Source organism: Notolabrus celidotus, chromosome 1 (genome assembly GCF_009762535.1).
Source record: "Notolabrus celidotus isolate fNotCel1 chromosome 1, fNotCel1.pri, whole genome shotgun sequence".
Classification (NCBI taxonomy): domain Eukaryota; kingdom Metazoa; phylum Chordata; class Actinopteri; order Labriformes; family Labridae; genus Notolabrus; species Notolabrus celidotus.
Genome location: NC_048272.1, coordinates 20,581,509 through 20,601,191, shown reverse-complemented (window position 1 = coordinate 20,601,191; position 19,683 = coordinate 20,581,509). Strand labels below are relative to the sequence as shown.

The 19,683-nt window shown below is 40.4% G+C and overlaps 1 protein-coding gene across 2 annotated transcripts in view; it reads right to left on the bottom strand.

Annotated features, from left to right (window-relative positions):
* The window catches only part of igsf21a (immunoglobin superfamily, member 21a), a 381,326-nt gene that overhangs the window by 108,650 nt on the left and 252,993 nt on the right, over positions 1–19,683 (bottom strand). The gene's annotated exons all lie outside the window — the stretch shown is intronic.

Here is a 19,683-nt window from a genome sequence, read left to right as displayed (position 1 = left end):
CTTCCTTCCTACAAATAGTATTTTTATTTAGAATTTTTAGATTACATTTTAGGTTTATGTTTTTATTGTTCTTACTGTCTTGTTAAGTAACGGTGTTCCAGTCACCACAACGAATTCCTTGTGTTTGCGAGCTCACTTGGTAATGAAGCTTTCTTGATTATTGATTCTTGATATGTTTAATTTAGCTTTTTTGCTTTTTTGAATTGGTGTATACTGTATGTGGTTTCCGGTACTTCCAGAGCCAGCCTCAAGAGGACACTCAAGGATCTACAGTTTTTAGCACTTCCACATTAGCTTCAATTCTTGCGACCGGAGGTTGCCGCTTGGGTTTATCCAAAGCTTTTATTCTACTTTTTGGGTGGGGTTGTTGTTTTGTTGGGAAATAGGATCAGTCTGTTGCAAATGCCAAGTCTCTCTTTGTTTTGATCTCCGTCCGTCACTGAATCCAGGTGACAGAGCTGGTCGACGTGGTATCCATTTCGTGTTCGGTGCATTACATTCCCACTAAAATCACGCCTCTGGTGTTTTTTTTTTGTTTGTTTCCCTCTCGACACTTTAGTCCACCATCATCTTTCCCTCAGTTGTGTGACTGAAGTGTAGAACTGAACTCAGTCCAACTTTAAAATTGCACCACGTATCAAGCATTCAGGCTTTGTTTACAGTACTTCCCTGCTGGCAAATAAAGCTTACAGTGTATGTGTCAGGAAAGGTAAAGTTGTGCCTGAACTTCTACATTCATACTCAACTGAATGCTGGGTTCATGGCTTTGCCCTTTTCATTCAAGGCGACTACAAGTGTATTTTTTCACTTCATGGTAGCACGGCTCTGCTCATTTGTAGCAGCCATGGAGGATTTTGTTCAGCCAAAATATACACATAGAAGAGACTATTACTGCAAGTTTACTCTCTGGCTTTGTAAAAGTGAACCTCCTGTGAACCATGCAAATGAAACCTGATGGGATATTGAAGCTCTCCAGTATGATAGAAGCAAGAGAAGATATTTCTTTACTTAGTACCCAAGCAGCCATTTCAGATGAGGAAAGAGACATAACTTTAACTGAGTTAACAAATCTGGATTTGCTTGTCTTCATAGAAAATATGGTAAGAGGCAACCTCCTGTGTCCTGAAAGAAACAAAGCTGCAATAATTGTGAGTCAGGCTGGGAGCCTGTTTCTATTCCACAGCCATTCAGTCACAATAGGACAGAAACAAGTGACAATATGCTCCGGGGCAAAGTCACAGCCAGCAGCAAGAGCCAGTTGAAAGAGTCTTCATTATATGGAACAAGGAGTCATTTATGGAGCACTGTTACTCTGTTCAGGGGCAATCCGACAAACATATTGACTTTGGCACACATGAGGTTGCACAAATCTCTGCACCTACTTTCCATTATGTCATAATTTGATTTAGGTGGAGCCTCAGTTCTGTAGCAAGCTTTTATTTTGGCACCTCATAAAATGTGGGATATTGTGCGTTTCAGGGGGGACATTTCCATGTTCTGAAAAAAGTGATTATTTATACAATGCAATGTGCGTCACCCACCTCCTGAAAATGTAAGGTATGATATGCATATTTTTTATGTATCAGCATTTCACCAACGCTCACAAAATGAGATTATGGGAGAATCCTCGAGCATGCATTATTCAAGAAATTGCCTCGACTGATTTTGTGTCATCTTTGGCTGTCCACTTGCTGCAAGGAAATATTTGCCTGCTCGATTCGAGACACAGCCTTTCCAACATCCAGCAGCCCACATCAAGATTTTATATCAGTTTCTGACTCAAATCTTTTGGCCCTCAGCCGCTTCAACAGCTCATTCTCCAAAAGATTGAATTATCCTACACGAGAACAGAGATTGAGGCTACCTCAAGATCTTAAATCTCTGCTAATTCCTCAGCCAAAAACAGCTCACATTCAATCAGTCTATAAATCCATGATGGCAGTAAGACTCAGATAATCCAGCACACCCCTTTGGGATTATGAAGTGCAACTTTTACACAAGAGCATTATTTACGAAAGCTAACTTCAGAACATAAGAAACTTGGGCCTGCCACTTCATGACAGCTGATATCACTGAACACTGTGGGCTTTGAGGACAGTCTCTCTGGAGTTTACATGTGAGTGAATAGATCTACGACTCTTCGATAACCCCTGCATGGCCAGAATTTGATAAATCTTTGTGCTTTGTTCATCGGTTTAACAACATACTGGAGTAAGAATGCAGATCGGGGTGAGAGAAGATTTTGTGTGTCAGAAGATTTCAGATTCCTGTTTGTGTCTTGGGTAACAGTGTCCCATCTGTTTCATCAGGTCTTGGTGATACACAGGAACAACTTAAGCCTGGTTCACACGTCTGTGTTGACTTGACCCTGTAGCTATGCCGTCGTGAGCACTCTACTCTGCCTAGATACTGATTGGCTGTGTGATTTCTACACTCATTATTCGCCAGTTTCTGGTTCTGCTTCATTCTTCTCTTGTTGGTAGATGCGAGCACATTAAGTTGGAGTTGCAGCTGATAAATATTGAGCAGCAGTTTGTCATACTGCAACTATTGCACAGCAGTAAAGAGAGGAGATATTGGAGGAACATGCAGCCACTGAATCAGTGTAATATTGTAAATAGAGATGTAAGGATATCACAAGACGGTAAATAATCGCTACAAATAAGGGTGGATTAAAATTGATTAAAATTATTCTGTATTGTGATATTATTTTTAAACAGTAGAAAGTGCTATCTGCATTTCACTCCGCTTGTTCAACATCATTAAGTCTCTTGTGCTGCTCTCTCATCATTCGCTGAGTTGAGCGTAACAGACATGGCGGAAGCAGGTGAAGACCAAGCAGTTCAGGATGTGCCTTTGTGTTTCAAGTCTGAGGTACGGCAGCATTTTGGCTTTCCCTGATATTCCTGGAGAGAAACACGTCAATTCCAAACCTGGATCATACGCTGCACTTTTGTTTATTTAAAGAGATTTACCTTATTTGTTTTAATATTTAATTCTTGCATTTGGGAATAGTTCACTTTCTATTTCTTTAGAATTGTTCTGACATTTTTCAACAAGGTATTTTTGTGCGGTCATTTTGAGTTTTTTTGCAAGGTGCTGAAAAAAGTGTGCAGTGGTTTTATTTAAGTGACAACACACCTTACAAATGAAAAATGATACTTTTTTTACAAAGAAATATAAGAGAAAAAATATATAGCAACTGTCCATATCTGAGAATTGAAATAAAATAATAGTTATTTAAATTTTGAGTTCAATCCGGTTTTCTTGAAAAACGTTAGAGAATTGTGAGTAAATCGTATCGTGAACCAAAAATCGGGATTTGAATCGAATCGTGGGTTGAGTGTATCCTTACATCCCTAATTGTTAATGCAAGGAATTCAATGCTACCCTGCAGACCATCACAGGGCTTGCAGTCTTTGTTGTTTCAGCATTTAGTTACATTTATGAGGAGCTGCATGCTTCTGCATAGGTACTGGGCTATGCAAACCTATGCAGTATGCTACAGAGTTGATTCTGCACAGAAGTATGACCCATGCTTTACAGATGAATAGCAGAAGAGACGGACACATCAGCTGGATCCAGTCAGCTTGCATCTTACAGTCCGGGTCCGGGTTGCATATGAGGTTGTAAAAGTTATCTCTCAACTCTTTCTTGACCTCGTTCTCTTTCTGAAGCTTCAGGTAGAGCTGCAAGCAACGCTCAGTGCACAGAGAGAGAAGTCTTGGCCTGCATTAACTTCAACTCAGAGGCTAAATAACCATCAGATGGTAGCCACTGAATGCTAACAACACTACTCTGCACAATGAGAGATATTCTGCATCAGTAGATGGTGACTGAAAATTAATCTATTCATGAACTGTCCATGACTTTTTCAGCAGTGTGTGGCTCATGTTTGAAAGCCACACGCTGGCTTCATTTCTGACATATGCTGAGCACATAAAGGGTTAATCTGACACATTCAGTTTAACTTATGTTAAAGTATAACAGCTTCTGTGTGGCATGTTGTGAATCACTTTTTCAGTTACCTCATCCAACATGTCTGAATGCCGCCCTGTCACAGCTATGAGCCTGATTGTGTAAAGCTGTGAAAGCTGCTTTGTTGACTCATTGACTATTTAATTAATGCTTTAGAGCCTGCTTTTACCATCGAAGACTACATGCACTGATAATATTCAACAAGGTCAGCCTCTCTGTTTATCCACTGCAGAGTGAACCTGTCTGAATGACTGAATTTGTGGCAGCTCTAGTCATTGTACAACAATGATACGGACGATCTCGCTACCTTTCAGGTGAACAAACGGGGAACCCAATACGTTCGGTGGACTCGTCACAACGTTTGAATTCAGAGCACGGGATCATTCATGTAGTTTATTGAGTTCAGGTTTTATCAAATATGAACTCAGCTGTGGACAAGAGTATGAAGTGAAATCCCAAATTAGTTATTTGATGAAAATATATTACTGCCTTCCTTTCACGCTGCCTCAATGAGAGCTGATTCAGTTTGACTCTTTATAGCCTTTCAGATTGGGATCCACTTTTCTACAACCAACAACACCAACCAAAAAATATTACTCTGTGCAGACAAACATCCAACTTGATATTTCAGGCAGTTCAGCAGTTTTATGAATGAAGTAATACGTTCAGTCACTAACATCTCTTATTAGAGGTGAGTACCATACTTCTTAGGGTTAGCTGTTTATTCAAAGTCATAAGCACATGCTCAACTTTATAACAGCCCCTCAGGAGAAACCATAGGACATAGCAGCCCCTTCTCTACTTTTATCAGTCTTGTCTTTTATAATTTAATTTAATTTATTATTTTTGTATTTAATATTTGTACATGTACTTTTGTTTGCATATATGTGTAGGTATGTGTATGATATTTCTCTCTATTTAGACTAGTTGTTATGTACACACTTTATCTTGCTGTAAATCATTTGTCAATTTTATGTTTTAATAATAATAATAATAATAATAATAATAATAATAATAATAATAATAATAATTATTATTATTATTATTATTATTATTATTAGTTTGTTTTTGTCTGTTTGGTTTTGGATTATTTTTATTTATTTCCCCCTTTTTAATTATTATGCTTATTATTATTATTCTAATTATTATTATTATTAATATTAGTATTATTATTATTATTATTATTATTATTATATTTGTTTTTATCTTTCTGTTTTGGGATTATTTGTATTTATTTTCCTCCCTTTTTTAATAATTTATTTTGTATTTTATTTGTTTCGTTTTTGTCTGTTTCAGATTCTTTTTATTTATTTCTCCATTTTTTCAAAATTATTTTGTTTTTTTATTTGTTTTGTTTCATTTTTGTCTGTCTATTTCGGAATTATGTTTATTTATTATTATTTACTTTGCAGCATTTAGTAAGTTACAGTGGCAAGGATAAACTTCCTTTAACAGGCAGAAACCTCCAGCAGGACCAGACTCATGTTAGACACATATCTGCTGAGACTGAGTTGGGTTTGGAAAGAGGGTTAGAGATTCTTCAAAAACTGTGCACAGTGCTTTTAGTTGATAACAAATTTTGATGTTTTGTCAAATGTTCTTTTCTTTGTTTTGTCATGTGCTCAAGCGGGGCAATTTTACAAACCATCAGTGTGATGGATTCCTTTCCCTAACAAGTTGATTGTCTCAGGATACACACAAGATCTAAAAACTTCTGAATAGATTTATTTCAATGTTTGTATAAACCTATGTTATGAGGGAATTCTTGACCAGGTTTAAATCAGCACCTGTGAAGGCCGAGACTTTGAACGCTATGTAAGAGTTAATCTTGTTTTTGTGCGGTGTATAACAAGATCCTGCTGATTTCTATTTCTCAATTTCTCAAGGGGAGTTATTTCTGCCTTTTGTGCAGTAAGTCATTTTCAAGAACCGGCAGCACTCCTTTCAGTGGTCAACTAATTACGGAACGAAACTTTTGATCCTTATTCTCGCACACAGAGAACACCTGTCCACTGCAGCCTATGCCAATGCCACATGTCGTGCCACCGGGGCTTGAAATTAACATTCGCCAACCTGCCAAATACAGACAAGAAATTGGCGGCCACTGAGTCAATTCAACTGGCTTCTCTGGCAGGTGAGCTTTTTGATTTCTTTTCCTGTATGAACACAAAGCCTCTCCAATACCGAGGCTCTGACAGCCGTGTCCTCCTTTTCGCTCACTTTTTTATAAGAAATATTACAGAACGCACACTTTTTAATTGACTATTGATTTCCTTCCATTACTTTCCTCCCTGGTGTGCTGTGACAGTCACTATGAGGTCCAGTGCGGTTCAGACAGCAGTCAATTATGTTCAGTTCTCTACTGCAAGGGAGAAGCCTTTTTGTAGCTAAAGCACATACTGCAGCAGCATAGTAAATGTGAGAAAAGAGATGGATTGTGTGACTACATTTCCATAAACAGTCAATCCTCTTTCTAGCAAAGCTTCTATGAGTGTGATGCATACAGCTGTACTGGGAGCACCATATTCTTCCTTCTGCAGCTAACCAAATCATGTAACAAACTCTGGCTCATTTGCATACATAGATTGTTCTGGTGTTAAGGTGAGAGTAGCATAATAAACAACAGTGTGACGCCAACGTGTTTCACTCTCTCTGTCCTGGGATTTGGGAGAGGAATAGCAATGAATGGACTAAAAAGTATGTCACACATAAAAATACATTATTCATCCCAAGATAAAATTCAGCTGAATGTTTTTCACCTAAAGTGGTATAGAAGGGATAGTAGTAGTGGCTGATTTTTGGTCACATTGACTTATCAATACACAAAAAGAAACAGATTGTATGAAGGACTTGTACAAAGGGAACTGCACATGCGTCAATCCTTGTCGCAGGTTAAACCCTTTGTTGGCATGAATCTGGCCATTATATACACTTTGTTATTGTTTTTGTTATATACTTGTGGCCTGTTGCACCAGCTCTGCATAAGTTGAATCCTAAAATAGGGCGTAAAGTAGTCACTAAACCATAGACTGTATAATAAATGGACGTAGTATCTGTGATGTCACCAATCTGTTCCTGAAGCCCTGTTTGAAGCCAATTGTCGGCGGTGGCAGCCATATTGGAAATGCTGAACTCAACATAACTTCTGGCGAGCAAGTTGGACGTAAGGAGGCGGGCTTTGAGCCTCCTAGCCAACAGCTACAGTGTTCCCGCCTGTCAATCAAGTCAGCTGTGCTTCTCATAACGGACAACTCGTAATTTCAATATCTTCGAAACTGCTGCATTATGAAAAAAATCACCCCCCTACAGTGTTTGCTGATCAAGAAATGAGCTATCCAGACTACACTTGTTTTTTGTACCAGGCTGTAAACATGTATATTTCTGCTGTAGAGATCGGCTGTTTTGAATTGGTGTGTATGTGGTTTCCGATACTTCTGGTGCCAGCCTCCAGTGGACACTCGAGGAACTGCTGTTCCGTATTGGCTTCAATTCTCACGGCCGGAGGCTGCAGCTAGGATGAAACTAGTTAGTTTGTAACTTAAGTTGTGTCATTGTTTGGCTTCACCAGAGTGATGTAAGGTTCATCTTAACTAGTAGACATCCAAACTAATCTAAATATTGTTGCAGATATTACGTTTTCACTCGGCTTGGCCAATCAGTGAACAGATTTTTTCTTGATCGGGTGTTTGTTTAAGTGCTAACTAAACTAGTGGCTAATCATAACTGCTGTAACTCCTGTTAAATGACAAACAGCAACATGAATACAAGTTAAATATGACAAATCATATTGATAACTGCAGTAATATCTAGTGGTGAAATTGTGAACTACAACATATGATACGTTAATATAACAGTACTCTGTTATGCAGTTAAACACTAATTATCTCTGCTCCTGGAAAATGAAAGTGCAAGTTAAGATCAGAGTCATTGTGCGTTTATTATTCATGTAATCTAACATGAAGAGCGTGTTGTCAGTACATCACAACTGCTTCTCCTCATCCTTTAAATTGTCCCATCTTTGATAACAGAGTATCATGACAACCAGTCTTTTATGGAGGACTTTACACCAACTTAGAGCGAGGAGTAAAATTTAAGATGTAACTTTTGCTAACCTTAGAAGAAGAAGAAGAAGAAGAAGAAGAAGAAGAAGAAGAAGAAGAAGAAGAAGAAGAAGATAATTACTGTTGTTGTGCATGCAAGACTACACTGAAAGACTTTTTGGTGGTAAAAACTTGACAAATGGGAATTGATGCTTAGAAAACATTATAGGAGCTTCTTGTCCTCGAAGGCCACCATCACTTGTGGAGCTTCAATAACAGTGGGGTGAACAGGGTAGCGTTTCACCTCAAATCTGATATATCGCTATTTATTCACATTTCTAGGTGCTGTACCTTTCAATGAAATCCTGTTTTCAAAACCTTTTTAAATTAAAGTGTGCCGCAACTCGTGATAAATTCCCCGGAAAAACTGAGTCATCAAGCTGAAGTCTGGCTCCACCAGAGTTTCATTTTTCACAAGCATATTTCTACTCCCGTGCATGTTGCTCAACCTCAGTCAAATAAATGACAGCATGCTCCTTTAATTCAGTAATTAAACCAAACACACAGATCTCTCAAAAGTGAAAAAGGCCTGTTTGAGGATGGATGCCTGTGTACGCACAGCATGTAGGTTAATTCATTCATCGACATGTCTGGTTACTCTTGAGACTGATACACAGTCTGCTGATCTCGCCCAAAGACACCATTACAGATCTCAGAATCCCTGCAGGATAATTTCAGATCAGACATTTACACACTTAACGCAGGAGACCCCACCTCCCCCTAAATTGATGGATTCTGACAGGACAGAGTAAGGGTCTCAATATAATATGAATTTCCCATTTCAATTCCCCCTTAAGCTTACCCTTCTCTGATTCCCATTCAAGTTTAAAAATGGGCACACTGAGAGGAAATCCATTCGATCCATGCCCACAGGCTGCTTTCAGGAGCTCCTAAACCTGCATTTCTTCTTTCTCCATAAATTTATCGCCTGTCTCACACTCCTTTGTGCCGCAGCGAAAGATGAGTGTCAAATCTCAAAGAGCTAAGACCACAACGAAAGGTACTCAGCACCACTTTGGGAAAATATCTGCCACTTGCCACCCTCCTAGTGTTGCACCGTAAAAAAGTTAACTCGACTAAATTACTCTGACAAACCACATCTGTGTGGGAGACGCTTTCACATGGCATGAACAGGATCTGTTAATTTGTATTTAAGAGCACTTGAGAAGTCACAGACAGGACTTTACAAGTTCAGAACAGATATTAAGCACACAAGGCAATGTGTGGATTGCAGCCACATTACACATCAATGGACTTATTGTCTGTCGTTGTTTTCACGTCTATTGAATTTAGCTCCCAAGTGGCATAAATGCAACGTCTGTGAGGAGACAATGTCATCATTAATTTGTCTTCTCACAGAAGCTGCTGTGGAAGTCTTAAGGAATTGAAAACCTTGTCTGTTTTTGTGGGGGGGGGGGGGGGGGGGGGGGCATACTTTCCAATGCACTGTGTTTTTCATTTTATTTTATTTAACCAGATGAGAACCCATTGAGATCAAGACCTCCTTTACAAAGGTGACCCGGCCAAGAGGTCAGCAGCACACATAAAAATAAATAGTACAAATCAATAACTTTTTTAAAGTGCAACTAATTTAGTAAAGTAAAGTAAAGTAAAGTAAAGTGCAATTTGTGATCACAAAACAGCATTTTTTTTAAACACAGGCACTGTCCAGTGGTCTGTCTTTCTTTTAAGATGGAGCCAAAGGCTTCAAGTGAAGTCAAATCAGACAATTTCAATTCCTTCCAGAGTGTATTCCAAGCAGTAGGCGCAGCAAAACTGAAGGCTCTCTTACCTAATTCTGTCCAAACACAGGGAACACACATTTGTAAGATTCACAGGAGGGCAAGGCATAGTGGCTTTTTATCTTTGTAGGTACACACATAAATAAATTGGGACCAAGCCAAAATGTATGGAAGTAAATCAGTCTCATCAGATTTGAATTTTTTTAAGCCTTTGTATTTTTTTTTGCATTGAAATTAAGTATCTGAATTTTCCACTACCTATGCCCGTAAAGTGTTGTAGTGGGCTGCAGTGAAGTGTTTAATAAGGCAGTAGTTTGGAGAAACTCTCTCTAAATATGTTGGAGTATTTCCTGACATGAACTCAGAGGAAACAGTTGTTTCAGATGAGCTCAAACCAAAGTGTTCCCTGGCTGTGTGATACCTGTCTGACATATAGCATCTCTGTGAGCTTGGTGGCTCACGGGCAAATCTCATGAGACTGATTTAGTTCCATAATGAAGGGGTTTATAAATCAGACGTAGCCAACGTGTGTGCCTGCGTACAGTACACCTAAGGATGGCCAGTCATCTTTGACGTAAAGTTCACAGTGATGAGTGAGGCGTGTCCAACCCGTGGCAAACCTCAGAGCGCAATGATAAACACTATTTAAAGACTGCAAACATTTAGCTGAGGCTCCGGAATACAACACATCACTGTGATCTAGCAGAGGCAGAAAAGTTGCAGACACAAGAAGTTTCCTCACTCTGAGGGAGAAACAGGATCTATTTCTAAAGAAGAAACCTAGTTTCACTCTGAGTTTGGAGTTAAAAGATATCAAAACACGTAAAAACAGTTTTAAGTGAAATAAAAGGAAGCACACAGGACATAACTGGACATTAATTCTAAAATAAATGTTATGAGAGAGAAGCAAAGAGGCCATACATGACAGACAGGTGTTCTCACATCTGTGTAATAACCTGTACTTACATAAAAATCCTACCTTCACATTTGGAGCAGCTAAAAATAAATCAAATCATATACGTACTCCACAGGGCTGGAATGATATTACAATCTGGGGAGCGATTCTGGCTCTTTTCATTCCGCCTGCCGCTTTTTCCTTGACCTCTTTCAAGTTACACATGCCCTTGGGTAAGTCTCTTGAGCAATGAAATGATTTTAAAACACAACACTTCACCTCCTTAAGTGGAGGAATCGATTCATTTACTGAGTAAAAGATAACAGTGTCTGATAACTTTTTCCAAAGTTGCTCAAAAATCTTGTGAAGGCAGCAAAACTATTTTTAGGGAGATCGTTTCGTAGGGAAGGAGACTTATCAAGCAAGGTGATATTGAGGTAAAAGGTAGAGACAAAGAGGTGTTCACATCCTTTAGTACAATCAGCAGCCTGTCTCTGGGGAGGCGAAGCTGTTTCTCCTCTGTCGCCTCCTCAGTCAACCACGCTCAAAGAGGAGGGACCTTGGTGGGAAGGAGAGCGCGGCAAGTGATGAAGACATCCTGAGTGAGGGGGAGTGAGGGGAAGGAGGAAAAACTGCAACACAAGGAAAGAAGCCAACACTTCACACAGAACCACAAGGAGACATCTGGGGAGACTCGGTGTTCAGGATCAGACATGCACGTCTCAAGATGAAGGAAGCAAAACAAGAAAGGACTGCAGAGTGAAAGACATCACAAGGTTATTCAAAAGTGATGGTTTAAAGACTCTTGGAAGTATTTGAAGATGTCTACTTTAGTTTTATTGTGGTGCTTTGTCAGAAAAAATGCTGATTTGCTGAAAGTTTCTCGCTCTCAAAAACAGTATCTCCATGTCACTGACAAATCTACAACTTTGGGCTTATAGATGGAACAACCTTGACTTGACCAATATTAGATCAACTCACCGGGATGTTTGTGCACATTCAGGGAAACACTAATGTGTGTTGGATGGCCTGAGGAGTGTTTCATGAGCTAATATGTTTATTTATGAAATAAGGATTCTCATGATCTGCTGCTGTATTTGAACTGCAGGAAGCTTTCCAGGGGCTGATGACTGCGGACAGCCCAAAAAGTCCCTATGTGGAGAAATCTACTTATAACTTTTTAACTTGTTATGCCTTTAGGCAAAAATTAAAATACATATGTGTTGACAGCATGTGACGTGTGCCAAAGGGCCTCAGGCTGGAATCGAACCCGGTGTAGGTACCAGATGTGCTCAGAATTACAAATGTAGATTTTGCGTTTTCAACAAAGAGAAGTTTGTTCGAATACTACTGTAGAAGGACTTTTTCATCATATTCAACAATGTTGGTTCATCTGAAGACCTGCAAAAGCTGCTTTTAGAAAAATTCCATAGTCATGAAAATAACTGTAGTCACTCCAAACTTTTATTTAAAGATTTTGGAGAAGAAACCAAGCCACAACCAAGAACCATTTTTGATTCAAAAGGTAAGAAATGCTGCTAAAACTGTTTATTTATGCTCCTTTTTTGTATATATTCATTCAAGATCTCCCCCTGACTGTCTGTTCTTAACTTGTTTTTATTTGTATTAATGGCTTTGTACATTACATTTTTCAATATAGAACGCAAAAACTACTTCCTTAAACTCCAGCCAATCACAATGTGAAACATCATCATACTGTATAATGTCACTAGCAGGAGTAGGCCCTTGGGTGATACGACCAACGGAGCATATCTGGTACCTACACTGTGCCATCCACCTTGAGGATTAGAGCCTCTGTACCGGGGGCATTTGGTGTACCTGCTTAGCCAAACCGGGTCATCTGCCAATTCTTTACAGGTTTTTGGACTTTGGTGAAAATGTAGACATCAAGGGGAGCTAGGAACCAGTCCCAGTTCTTTTGGGGGAAGCATCGCTAAGAGGGAGCAGCTATGATTTAAAAACGCACAAAGTTCAAGAAATCCAAAGAAACATTCATAGAGACAGTTTGGAGACTAATGCTTCATTATTGTGCCCTAGATGGTCCCATTTTCAGGGTTCTGAGGTCTTTCAACTTCACTGTCGTCAAGAGGCCTACAGAAATCCACTACAGAAATTATTAATTCATTCAACTAAGTTTTGACCCTTAAGACAAACTGTACTTCATCTGTCTCCATGCTTCTGTGTTGTATGTTGTTTAATTTCATGAAAAGGCAAGTCTGGCTGCTAAAACTTTCTCCCACCTTCACTGTTACTTTTCCACTTTGAGGAAGTGTTCACATGAATTCAGTCAGAAACCTTTCTTTCCAGATTATTCTCACTCTTCTTGAATACAGGGTAGATGCAGAGGGAAGGTGAGGCTAATCAGACTCCAGTGAGACAAATCAGAGAGAGGTGGGAACAATTAGGGCGGGGCACACAATCACACATGCAAGAAATCACACGATGGAGGGAAGTAAAACTCGGTACACAAGAAGAGTGTGACGATGTAAAACAGGAAACAATGCATGAACAAAAAGGGATGATGGAACATGACTCCATCAGGTGTGGCTGTATGTAAGACCGAGAAATACTGCCGCACAGGATTGGTTGCATTACGCCCTCCATTGTAGCCGCCCTGCCATGACTGAAATTATGTATCTGGGGATGGCGCATTCCTAAATGATTAATGCATGACAGGAAAAATATGCTGTTTCTTAGGGTGAATAATAAGCACTACCAGATTTCATGCAGCGCAAAGTGGTATTTGTCCATTTTCATACTCTGCACGGCCCGAATATGTGCTCTGTAACAATGGAGCCATTTGGTAGTGGAGGCAGCAGGGTCTACTCAGGACATGAGTACTTTAAAATGAGATGCCAAACTTTTAATGTGCCTGCAGGGTCTACTGTCATTAAGGGGTATAGTTCGGAAGGGAAATATTGATAGTTTACTTCCCATAGTGTTCTTGCATTTACTAATTAAAGACGAATGTCTACTCTTGAATGCAGAGAATAAATACTTAAAAAGCATTATGAATAGGTAATTAATCTAATGCTTAATTTATGTATCCAATAAATATCCACCAATGGCTCTGGCTTGCTTTGACTGCTTTATGCAAAGACATACCAAATTAAGAGTTTCATGCTTTCTCATTTTACACACACACCAAATCAAAATAATGTGTTGGTGTACGAGATGCAACCAGAGCAGCTTCTGCAAGTATCTTAAGTCTACTTTAAGATACCACCTCCATTTGGCGCTGGAAAACCCTGTTGGTCCCTATATGTTGTCAACAGGGTTGAGATCTGGTAACTAAGTAGTCTGCAGCCAAACAGCAAACTTCAGTCTTAAAATATAAAGCCAATGCGGAAGTGCTAAAAACTGCAGTTCATTGAGTGTCCACTTGAGGCTAGCTGCAGTAACACAGGAAACCACATACACGGATAACGGAGACGGATAACAGGCAGTCTCGCATCAAGTCTTTTGCTCGCCCTGTTAACACACATCGTTGTGATGAAACCAGAGCGGAGAAGATTAGCCTGATAATAACCAAAATGGTAACTGGAGATATGCTCTCCATAAGTTTTATGGAAGGAGAAGGCTTTAAAGAGATGATCGCGTCAGTCGAGCCGGAGTACAAGCTACCATCACGGAGAGTGGAAAAGATGTCTGAAGAAAAGGCAGCAGAACTTACTACAACTCTGGTCTGGTAGGTCCGTGTCCGACGGACTTTTATTTACCTATTTTTGTTTTTGTTGAAAAAAAATTATAATTGCGAGTACTCGAGTAATCGTTCATTAGGAAATTCGAGTAATCGATTACAAGGATTACGGTAAGTTCCCATCCCTAGTTTACAGCCTGGTTCAAAAAGTAGTTTAGGTCTGAATGGCTAATTTCTCTATCGGCACACTGTACTGTACACGTACAAGTTTTGCCCAAATAAGGACATGTCTGGCTTGATTGACAGGTGGGAAAACTGTAGCTGTTATACCTCTTTTCGACCAACGCAAGGCAGGTTGTACTTCCGGGCTGGTGCTCTCGCTGGTTCGGAGCTGTTTGAACTCGCGAACCAATATGGCACCTGTTTGTTTTTCCACCCGCTCTAGCCCGTGGAAGAGGCACATCATGACGTCAGATTCAAGTGACCGCTTTTCCCAGCTTCACTCGCAGGCAGAACATGAAAAACCGGTTCTCAATTGAGCGCCGGCTCCAAACCGGCCCTGAAACTGCCTCGGTCGAAAAGGGGTATTAGTGATAAGGCTAAAGGCCCGCCTCTTTACCTCACACTAGCTTGGACAAAGTTAGGCTGTGTTCAGCATTTCCAATAAGGCACCCGCTGACGATTGGCTTCAAAACGGCGATTCAGAAACATACAGGTGACATTAAAGATACTACGTCCATTTATTATACAGTACAAGTCTGCAGCCTAATGTCCTTGTCTTACTCATCAAACCATGGTGGGACCATTTTTTGCCCTATAGTAGAGGCATCATCATCATCCTGGAGACATCTCCTCCATCGAGACTAAAATAGAAACTCATACAATAAAGGTAATCACTCAGAACAACTTTTTATTGATTTGACCCTATCCACTAAAGGGAACAAATGGACCCAAACCATGCCAGCAAAATGCCCCTCCAAAGCTTATTACAACCACCAGATCATCTCCCCGTAGGGGGCGAGTACTCAGCACTGAGGTTTTTATCTTCAAAAGAGCTTTTATAATACTGCCATGCTGCCCATTGTGAGAACTTTTGGCTGCTTTGTGAGCTGTGGACTTAAATTGAGGATTTGGAAGCAATCTATGGGGACTGGAGATGGCAGCTAATCTTTACTGCTATATGGTGCCATGCATCAAATGAAAATTAATCGCTCTCCTAAGACAGGACACCCCTATAGAAAACTATGGAAAGTGGTTTTATAACTGTGCTTCCCAAGCTATGAGCCAACTGTATCACTGTCCATGTAACTAATACTTTGCAATGGGCCAATGCACCACCACTGTGCCACAGTACCCATAATGGCCATGATAACTGGCCATTATACAGTAAAGCATGGTCCCACAGCAATGCAGCAATTAGGTGGTTACATTCTACACATGGAGTAGCATGCTGCACTTGTATGGGGTAATTCAAAGTAAAAAAGGATATAATGACTGATATTATACACAGCAGGATCGCTAACTGAGGCTAGGCCAATCTTTTCATCAGTTTCAATGGAGGCCCTATGTGGGTCTTTGATGAATGCCCTTGATGGCAGTCATTTAGTGCCCATAAATATGGAATGTTTGCAACTAGGAACTCAATAAGTACCAAGGTGGGCTGTACAAATGGGATGCCAAATTTTAACCTGTTGTAATGTTGTTGGGTGGAGAGAGCTAGCGGTCTTAGCAGTCGGCACAAGATAGCGAGGTATCATTAGAAAGCTTCATAATGACAGAGTGGGGATCTCCACACAGCAGTTTTGTATACAGAAATTAACAGTCAACCTTACAACTCGTCAACAAAATGAGAGTTCTCTCTCGGTCAGAACAAAACATCAACTGCGGTCACAATGGGTAGCAACTTGTCTGTAATATGAAACCAAAACAGAAACATGGCACCGCCTTGTGGTGTTAACTTCAGTGTCTGAAAGTAGTATGGGAGGTCAAGCCTTCAGTTATCAGGCTCCTCTCCTTCGTAATCATCCACCAGTCAGGGTCCTGGAGGCAGACACCCTCTCTACTTTAAGGGCCCGATCTACTAAAGGTTTGCGTGTATAAAAACACGTGCAAACTTGATAGCGCGCGCAAAGCTGACGTACTAACCGGGAGCAAATGGGATTGCGTCTTTCAAATGAGCAAAATAGCACTCACAAATCATTTAGCGTGTTTGCCTTCATGAATATGCAGAATACATGTAGATCATCAGAACGCGCAAAATACTGGGAGGAGGAGATGCAAATGTAATCATTTAGCACACGCAATGTGATCTATCAAACCTGAAGCAGATAGCGCACGCTGTATTTGCATCTTTATTTAGCACGTTTGAAAGGCAGGTGCAAACTGGCACAGCGTTACGCACACATGGCTGCGGTCAAAATAAAGCTCATCATAACATCGCTTTACAACATGCCCGCAATAGCGGGGCTTATAAGCATTACTACATGTTTAAGTCAATCAAACCAAGAGAACAAAATAATAATCATAATAATAAAGCAACACAAATTCAAAGCAGTTCAGCACCACGGATGGCGACCGCATCATTCTGACACTCACTTTAACTTTTTCATATAATGAGAGCACAGTAGGTCACTGTATCAACAGCTATAAAGTTTAGTCAAATTGGCACAGCGTCACACATGTTCACATACAAACAAAAAAACAATATGAACTAGGCCTACTCAGCACTGTTTGGACGAGCCTTAAGCTCCGCGGACTTGTCCACGATGCGCTGTATGTCCATTTTCTTTGATCCGTCATTCTCAATAGATAACATGACATGTCCACTCAGTCTATTCTGTCCCATCGTGCTCATCAAGGGGTTTTTAGTTAGTTTTAACTTGGAGAATGATTGCTCACTGAGCTGCGCCAGGCAGCTCTGTGTAACTCCTCATCTCGTGCTTGCAGCAGTGTGTTGGGGTGAATTGACTCAAATATGTTCACAGTTCCATTTAAACTGGTGAATCTTTGGGAATGTTGCTGGATGATGATATCAGGCATTAAAAACGTTCACCCGAAAGTTGCTCCCTGGGACAGTGAGGCAACTGTCTTCATCCAAGTGACGCCTAACTTTTCTAGAGCAAGAGTGGCAGACTTAGCCTCATCAAATCGCTCTCTAAACTCCATCAAAACACTGATTGCATTTTGGAGTAGAGTAAATGCGTTTATTTCATCGGCAGATCTGTTTTTTTCTCACATCATTCACCTTTTCACAGATGGCCTTCCAAATCTTATTTTTAACGCTGAGATGTCTCTGCTGGAGTTCACGGATGTGTTTTTTTCCCTCCTCCACAAAGACCTCCAACTCCATGGCTTCAAACTTCATTTATCGCTTAAGGCCACTCTGCTCTCTCAAACTCTCCATGGTGACAGCCAATAGCACACGCAAAATCCTCGTAAAATAGGGCGGTCCGCACCACTTTTGCACTCGTTATCATTTGCGCACGCAGTCTTAGTAGATCACCTGCAACACACCCAGAAATAGCACGTGCAAAATTATTATTTGCACACGCAAATTAGCGCTCGTTATTTGGGATCTTAGTAGATCAGGCCCTAAGAGTAGGCTTCAACCTTTCCTATCTGATAAAGCTTATAGTTAGAGCTGGCTCAGGCTTGGACCAGCTTATGTTATGCTGCTATAGACTTAGATGATGAGGAAACAGGCACACTGGGATCCTATCTCAACCCTCTCCCCCCTATAACTTACTTTAATCCTTCCTGTCCAATTAAAGTTACTAACCATAGACCTTTCTGGAGTCCCTGAGCTCCCTTGTCTCGTAGGTTCTTCTAGGACATTCCAGACTCCAGCGGCAACATCTACTACTATCTGTCTCACCACTATCATCTCCCTCTCTCTTCATCTCCCTCAATTCCTCTCTCCAACCCAAACGTGATCTCAGCAGATGTGTGTCTAACATGAGTCTGGTCCTGCTGGAGGTTTCTGCTTCTTAAAGGAAGTTTGTCCTTACCACTGTAACTTGCTAAATGCTGCAAAGTGCTCTGCTCATGTTGGATTAAAATGAGATCAGACTGAGTCCTGTCTGTAAGATGGGACCGGAATTTATCCTGTCTTGATGTTGGGTCTTTGTTAATAATGGAACATAGAGTACAGTCTAGACCTGCTCTGTTTGTAAAGAGTCTTCAGATTAAGTTTGTTATGATTTGGTGCTATATAAATAAAGATCAGTCAATTGATTGATTGATTGATCGATTGATCGATCCTATATTTACAGCACAACCTACTGTAGAAATATTGTCAATCAAACTGAAGTCCAGCTCAGGCTGTGTTGAACAAAGCATACTAGTCTGTTTGCATTTAAGAATACAAGCAGCCTGCCAACATCAAACAGCACTTTGCACTCCAGCTGAACCTTCCTGTGTAGATAATTAAACATGATCTAAATTGATCAAACACTTTAAAGATTATGCAAACTAAACTGCATTAATTTTCCACTCTCTACTTTTACAAGTATCTCTTCATTCTTCTAATGAAAAAATAAAGTAGATCTAGACCTTGAATCCTTAAAACCACTCGTTTTCTCAATTATTTAAACCTTATTTAACTTTCAAACTTACACCAGACGAAACATCCAAAGGTCTCCAGGTCTTTGGCTGTCAAGCAAACAAAGCTTTAAAGAAGCAGAACCAAAGAATAGTCAAAGTAAGATGAGCTTTGTTGTCTCTGACGCCTGTGAGCTCTCTTTGGCAGGAAACTCAAGTGGCACTACTTTAACATTTGTCATTAATCACTCTCACAATCACACGACAAAGTATCCTCCCAATACCACTGCTGCTCTCTACCAGTTCCCATCATCCACCTGGGATCACCACTCCTTCATTTCTACGTGGAGTGATGAGGTTTGGGTCTTGATGCCAGATGCAAACAACGCTCTGCTGCTGCAGCCGAGTGTTGATCAAACAAACGTGACACGACTCACTGAAGTCTTCGTCAGTTTTGATTTGTGCGCGTCTCATCATCATCTGCTGGGTGCTGACAGTATCTTCACATTACAGTGAAGTTATTGTAAATGCACCGCTGCGTCTGAAACTACCTGCCTTCTCCTCCCGACTATGGTAAGGGAGTGTAGGAGAGACTGATTTCACAACTCCATGGTTGAAGTTGCAGCAAGCTTTGGAGTGTCACTACACCCAGCTGCTGGTAAACAAAACTCTCGAGCTCAGCGTGGCTCTCGGGGAGCGGTAACATTTATTTTCTGACCAACTGTAGCTCATACTGAACACTCTCCAACTTCACTCTGACAGTCTGCA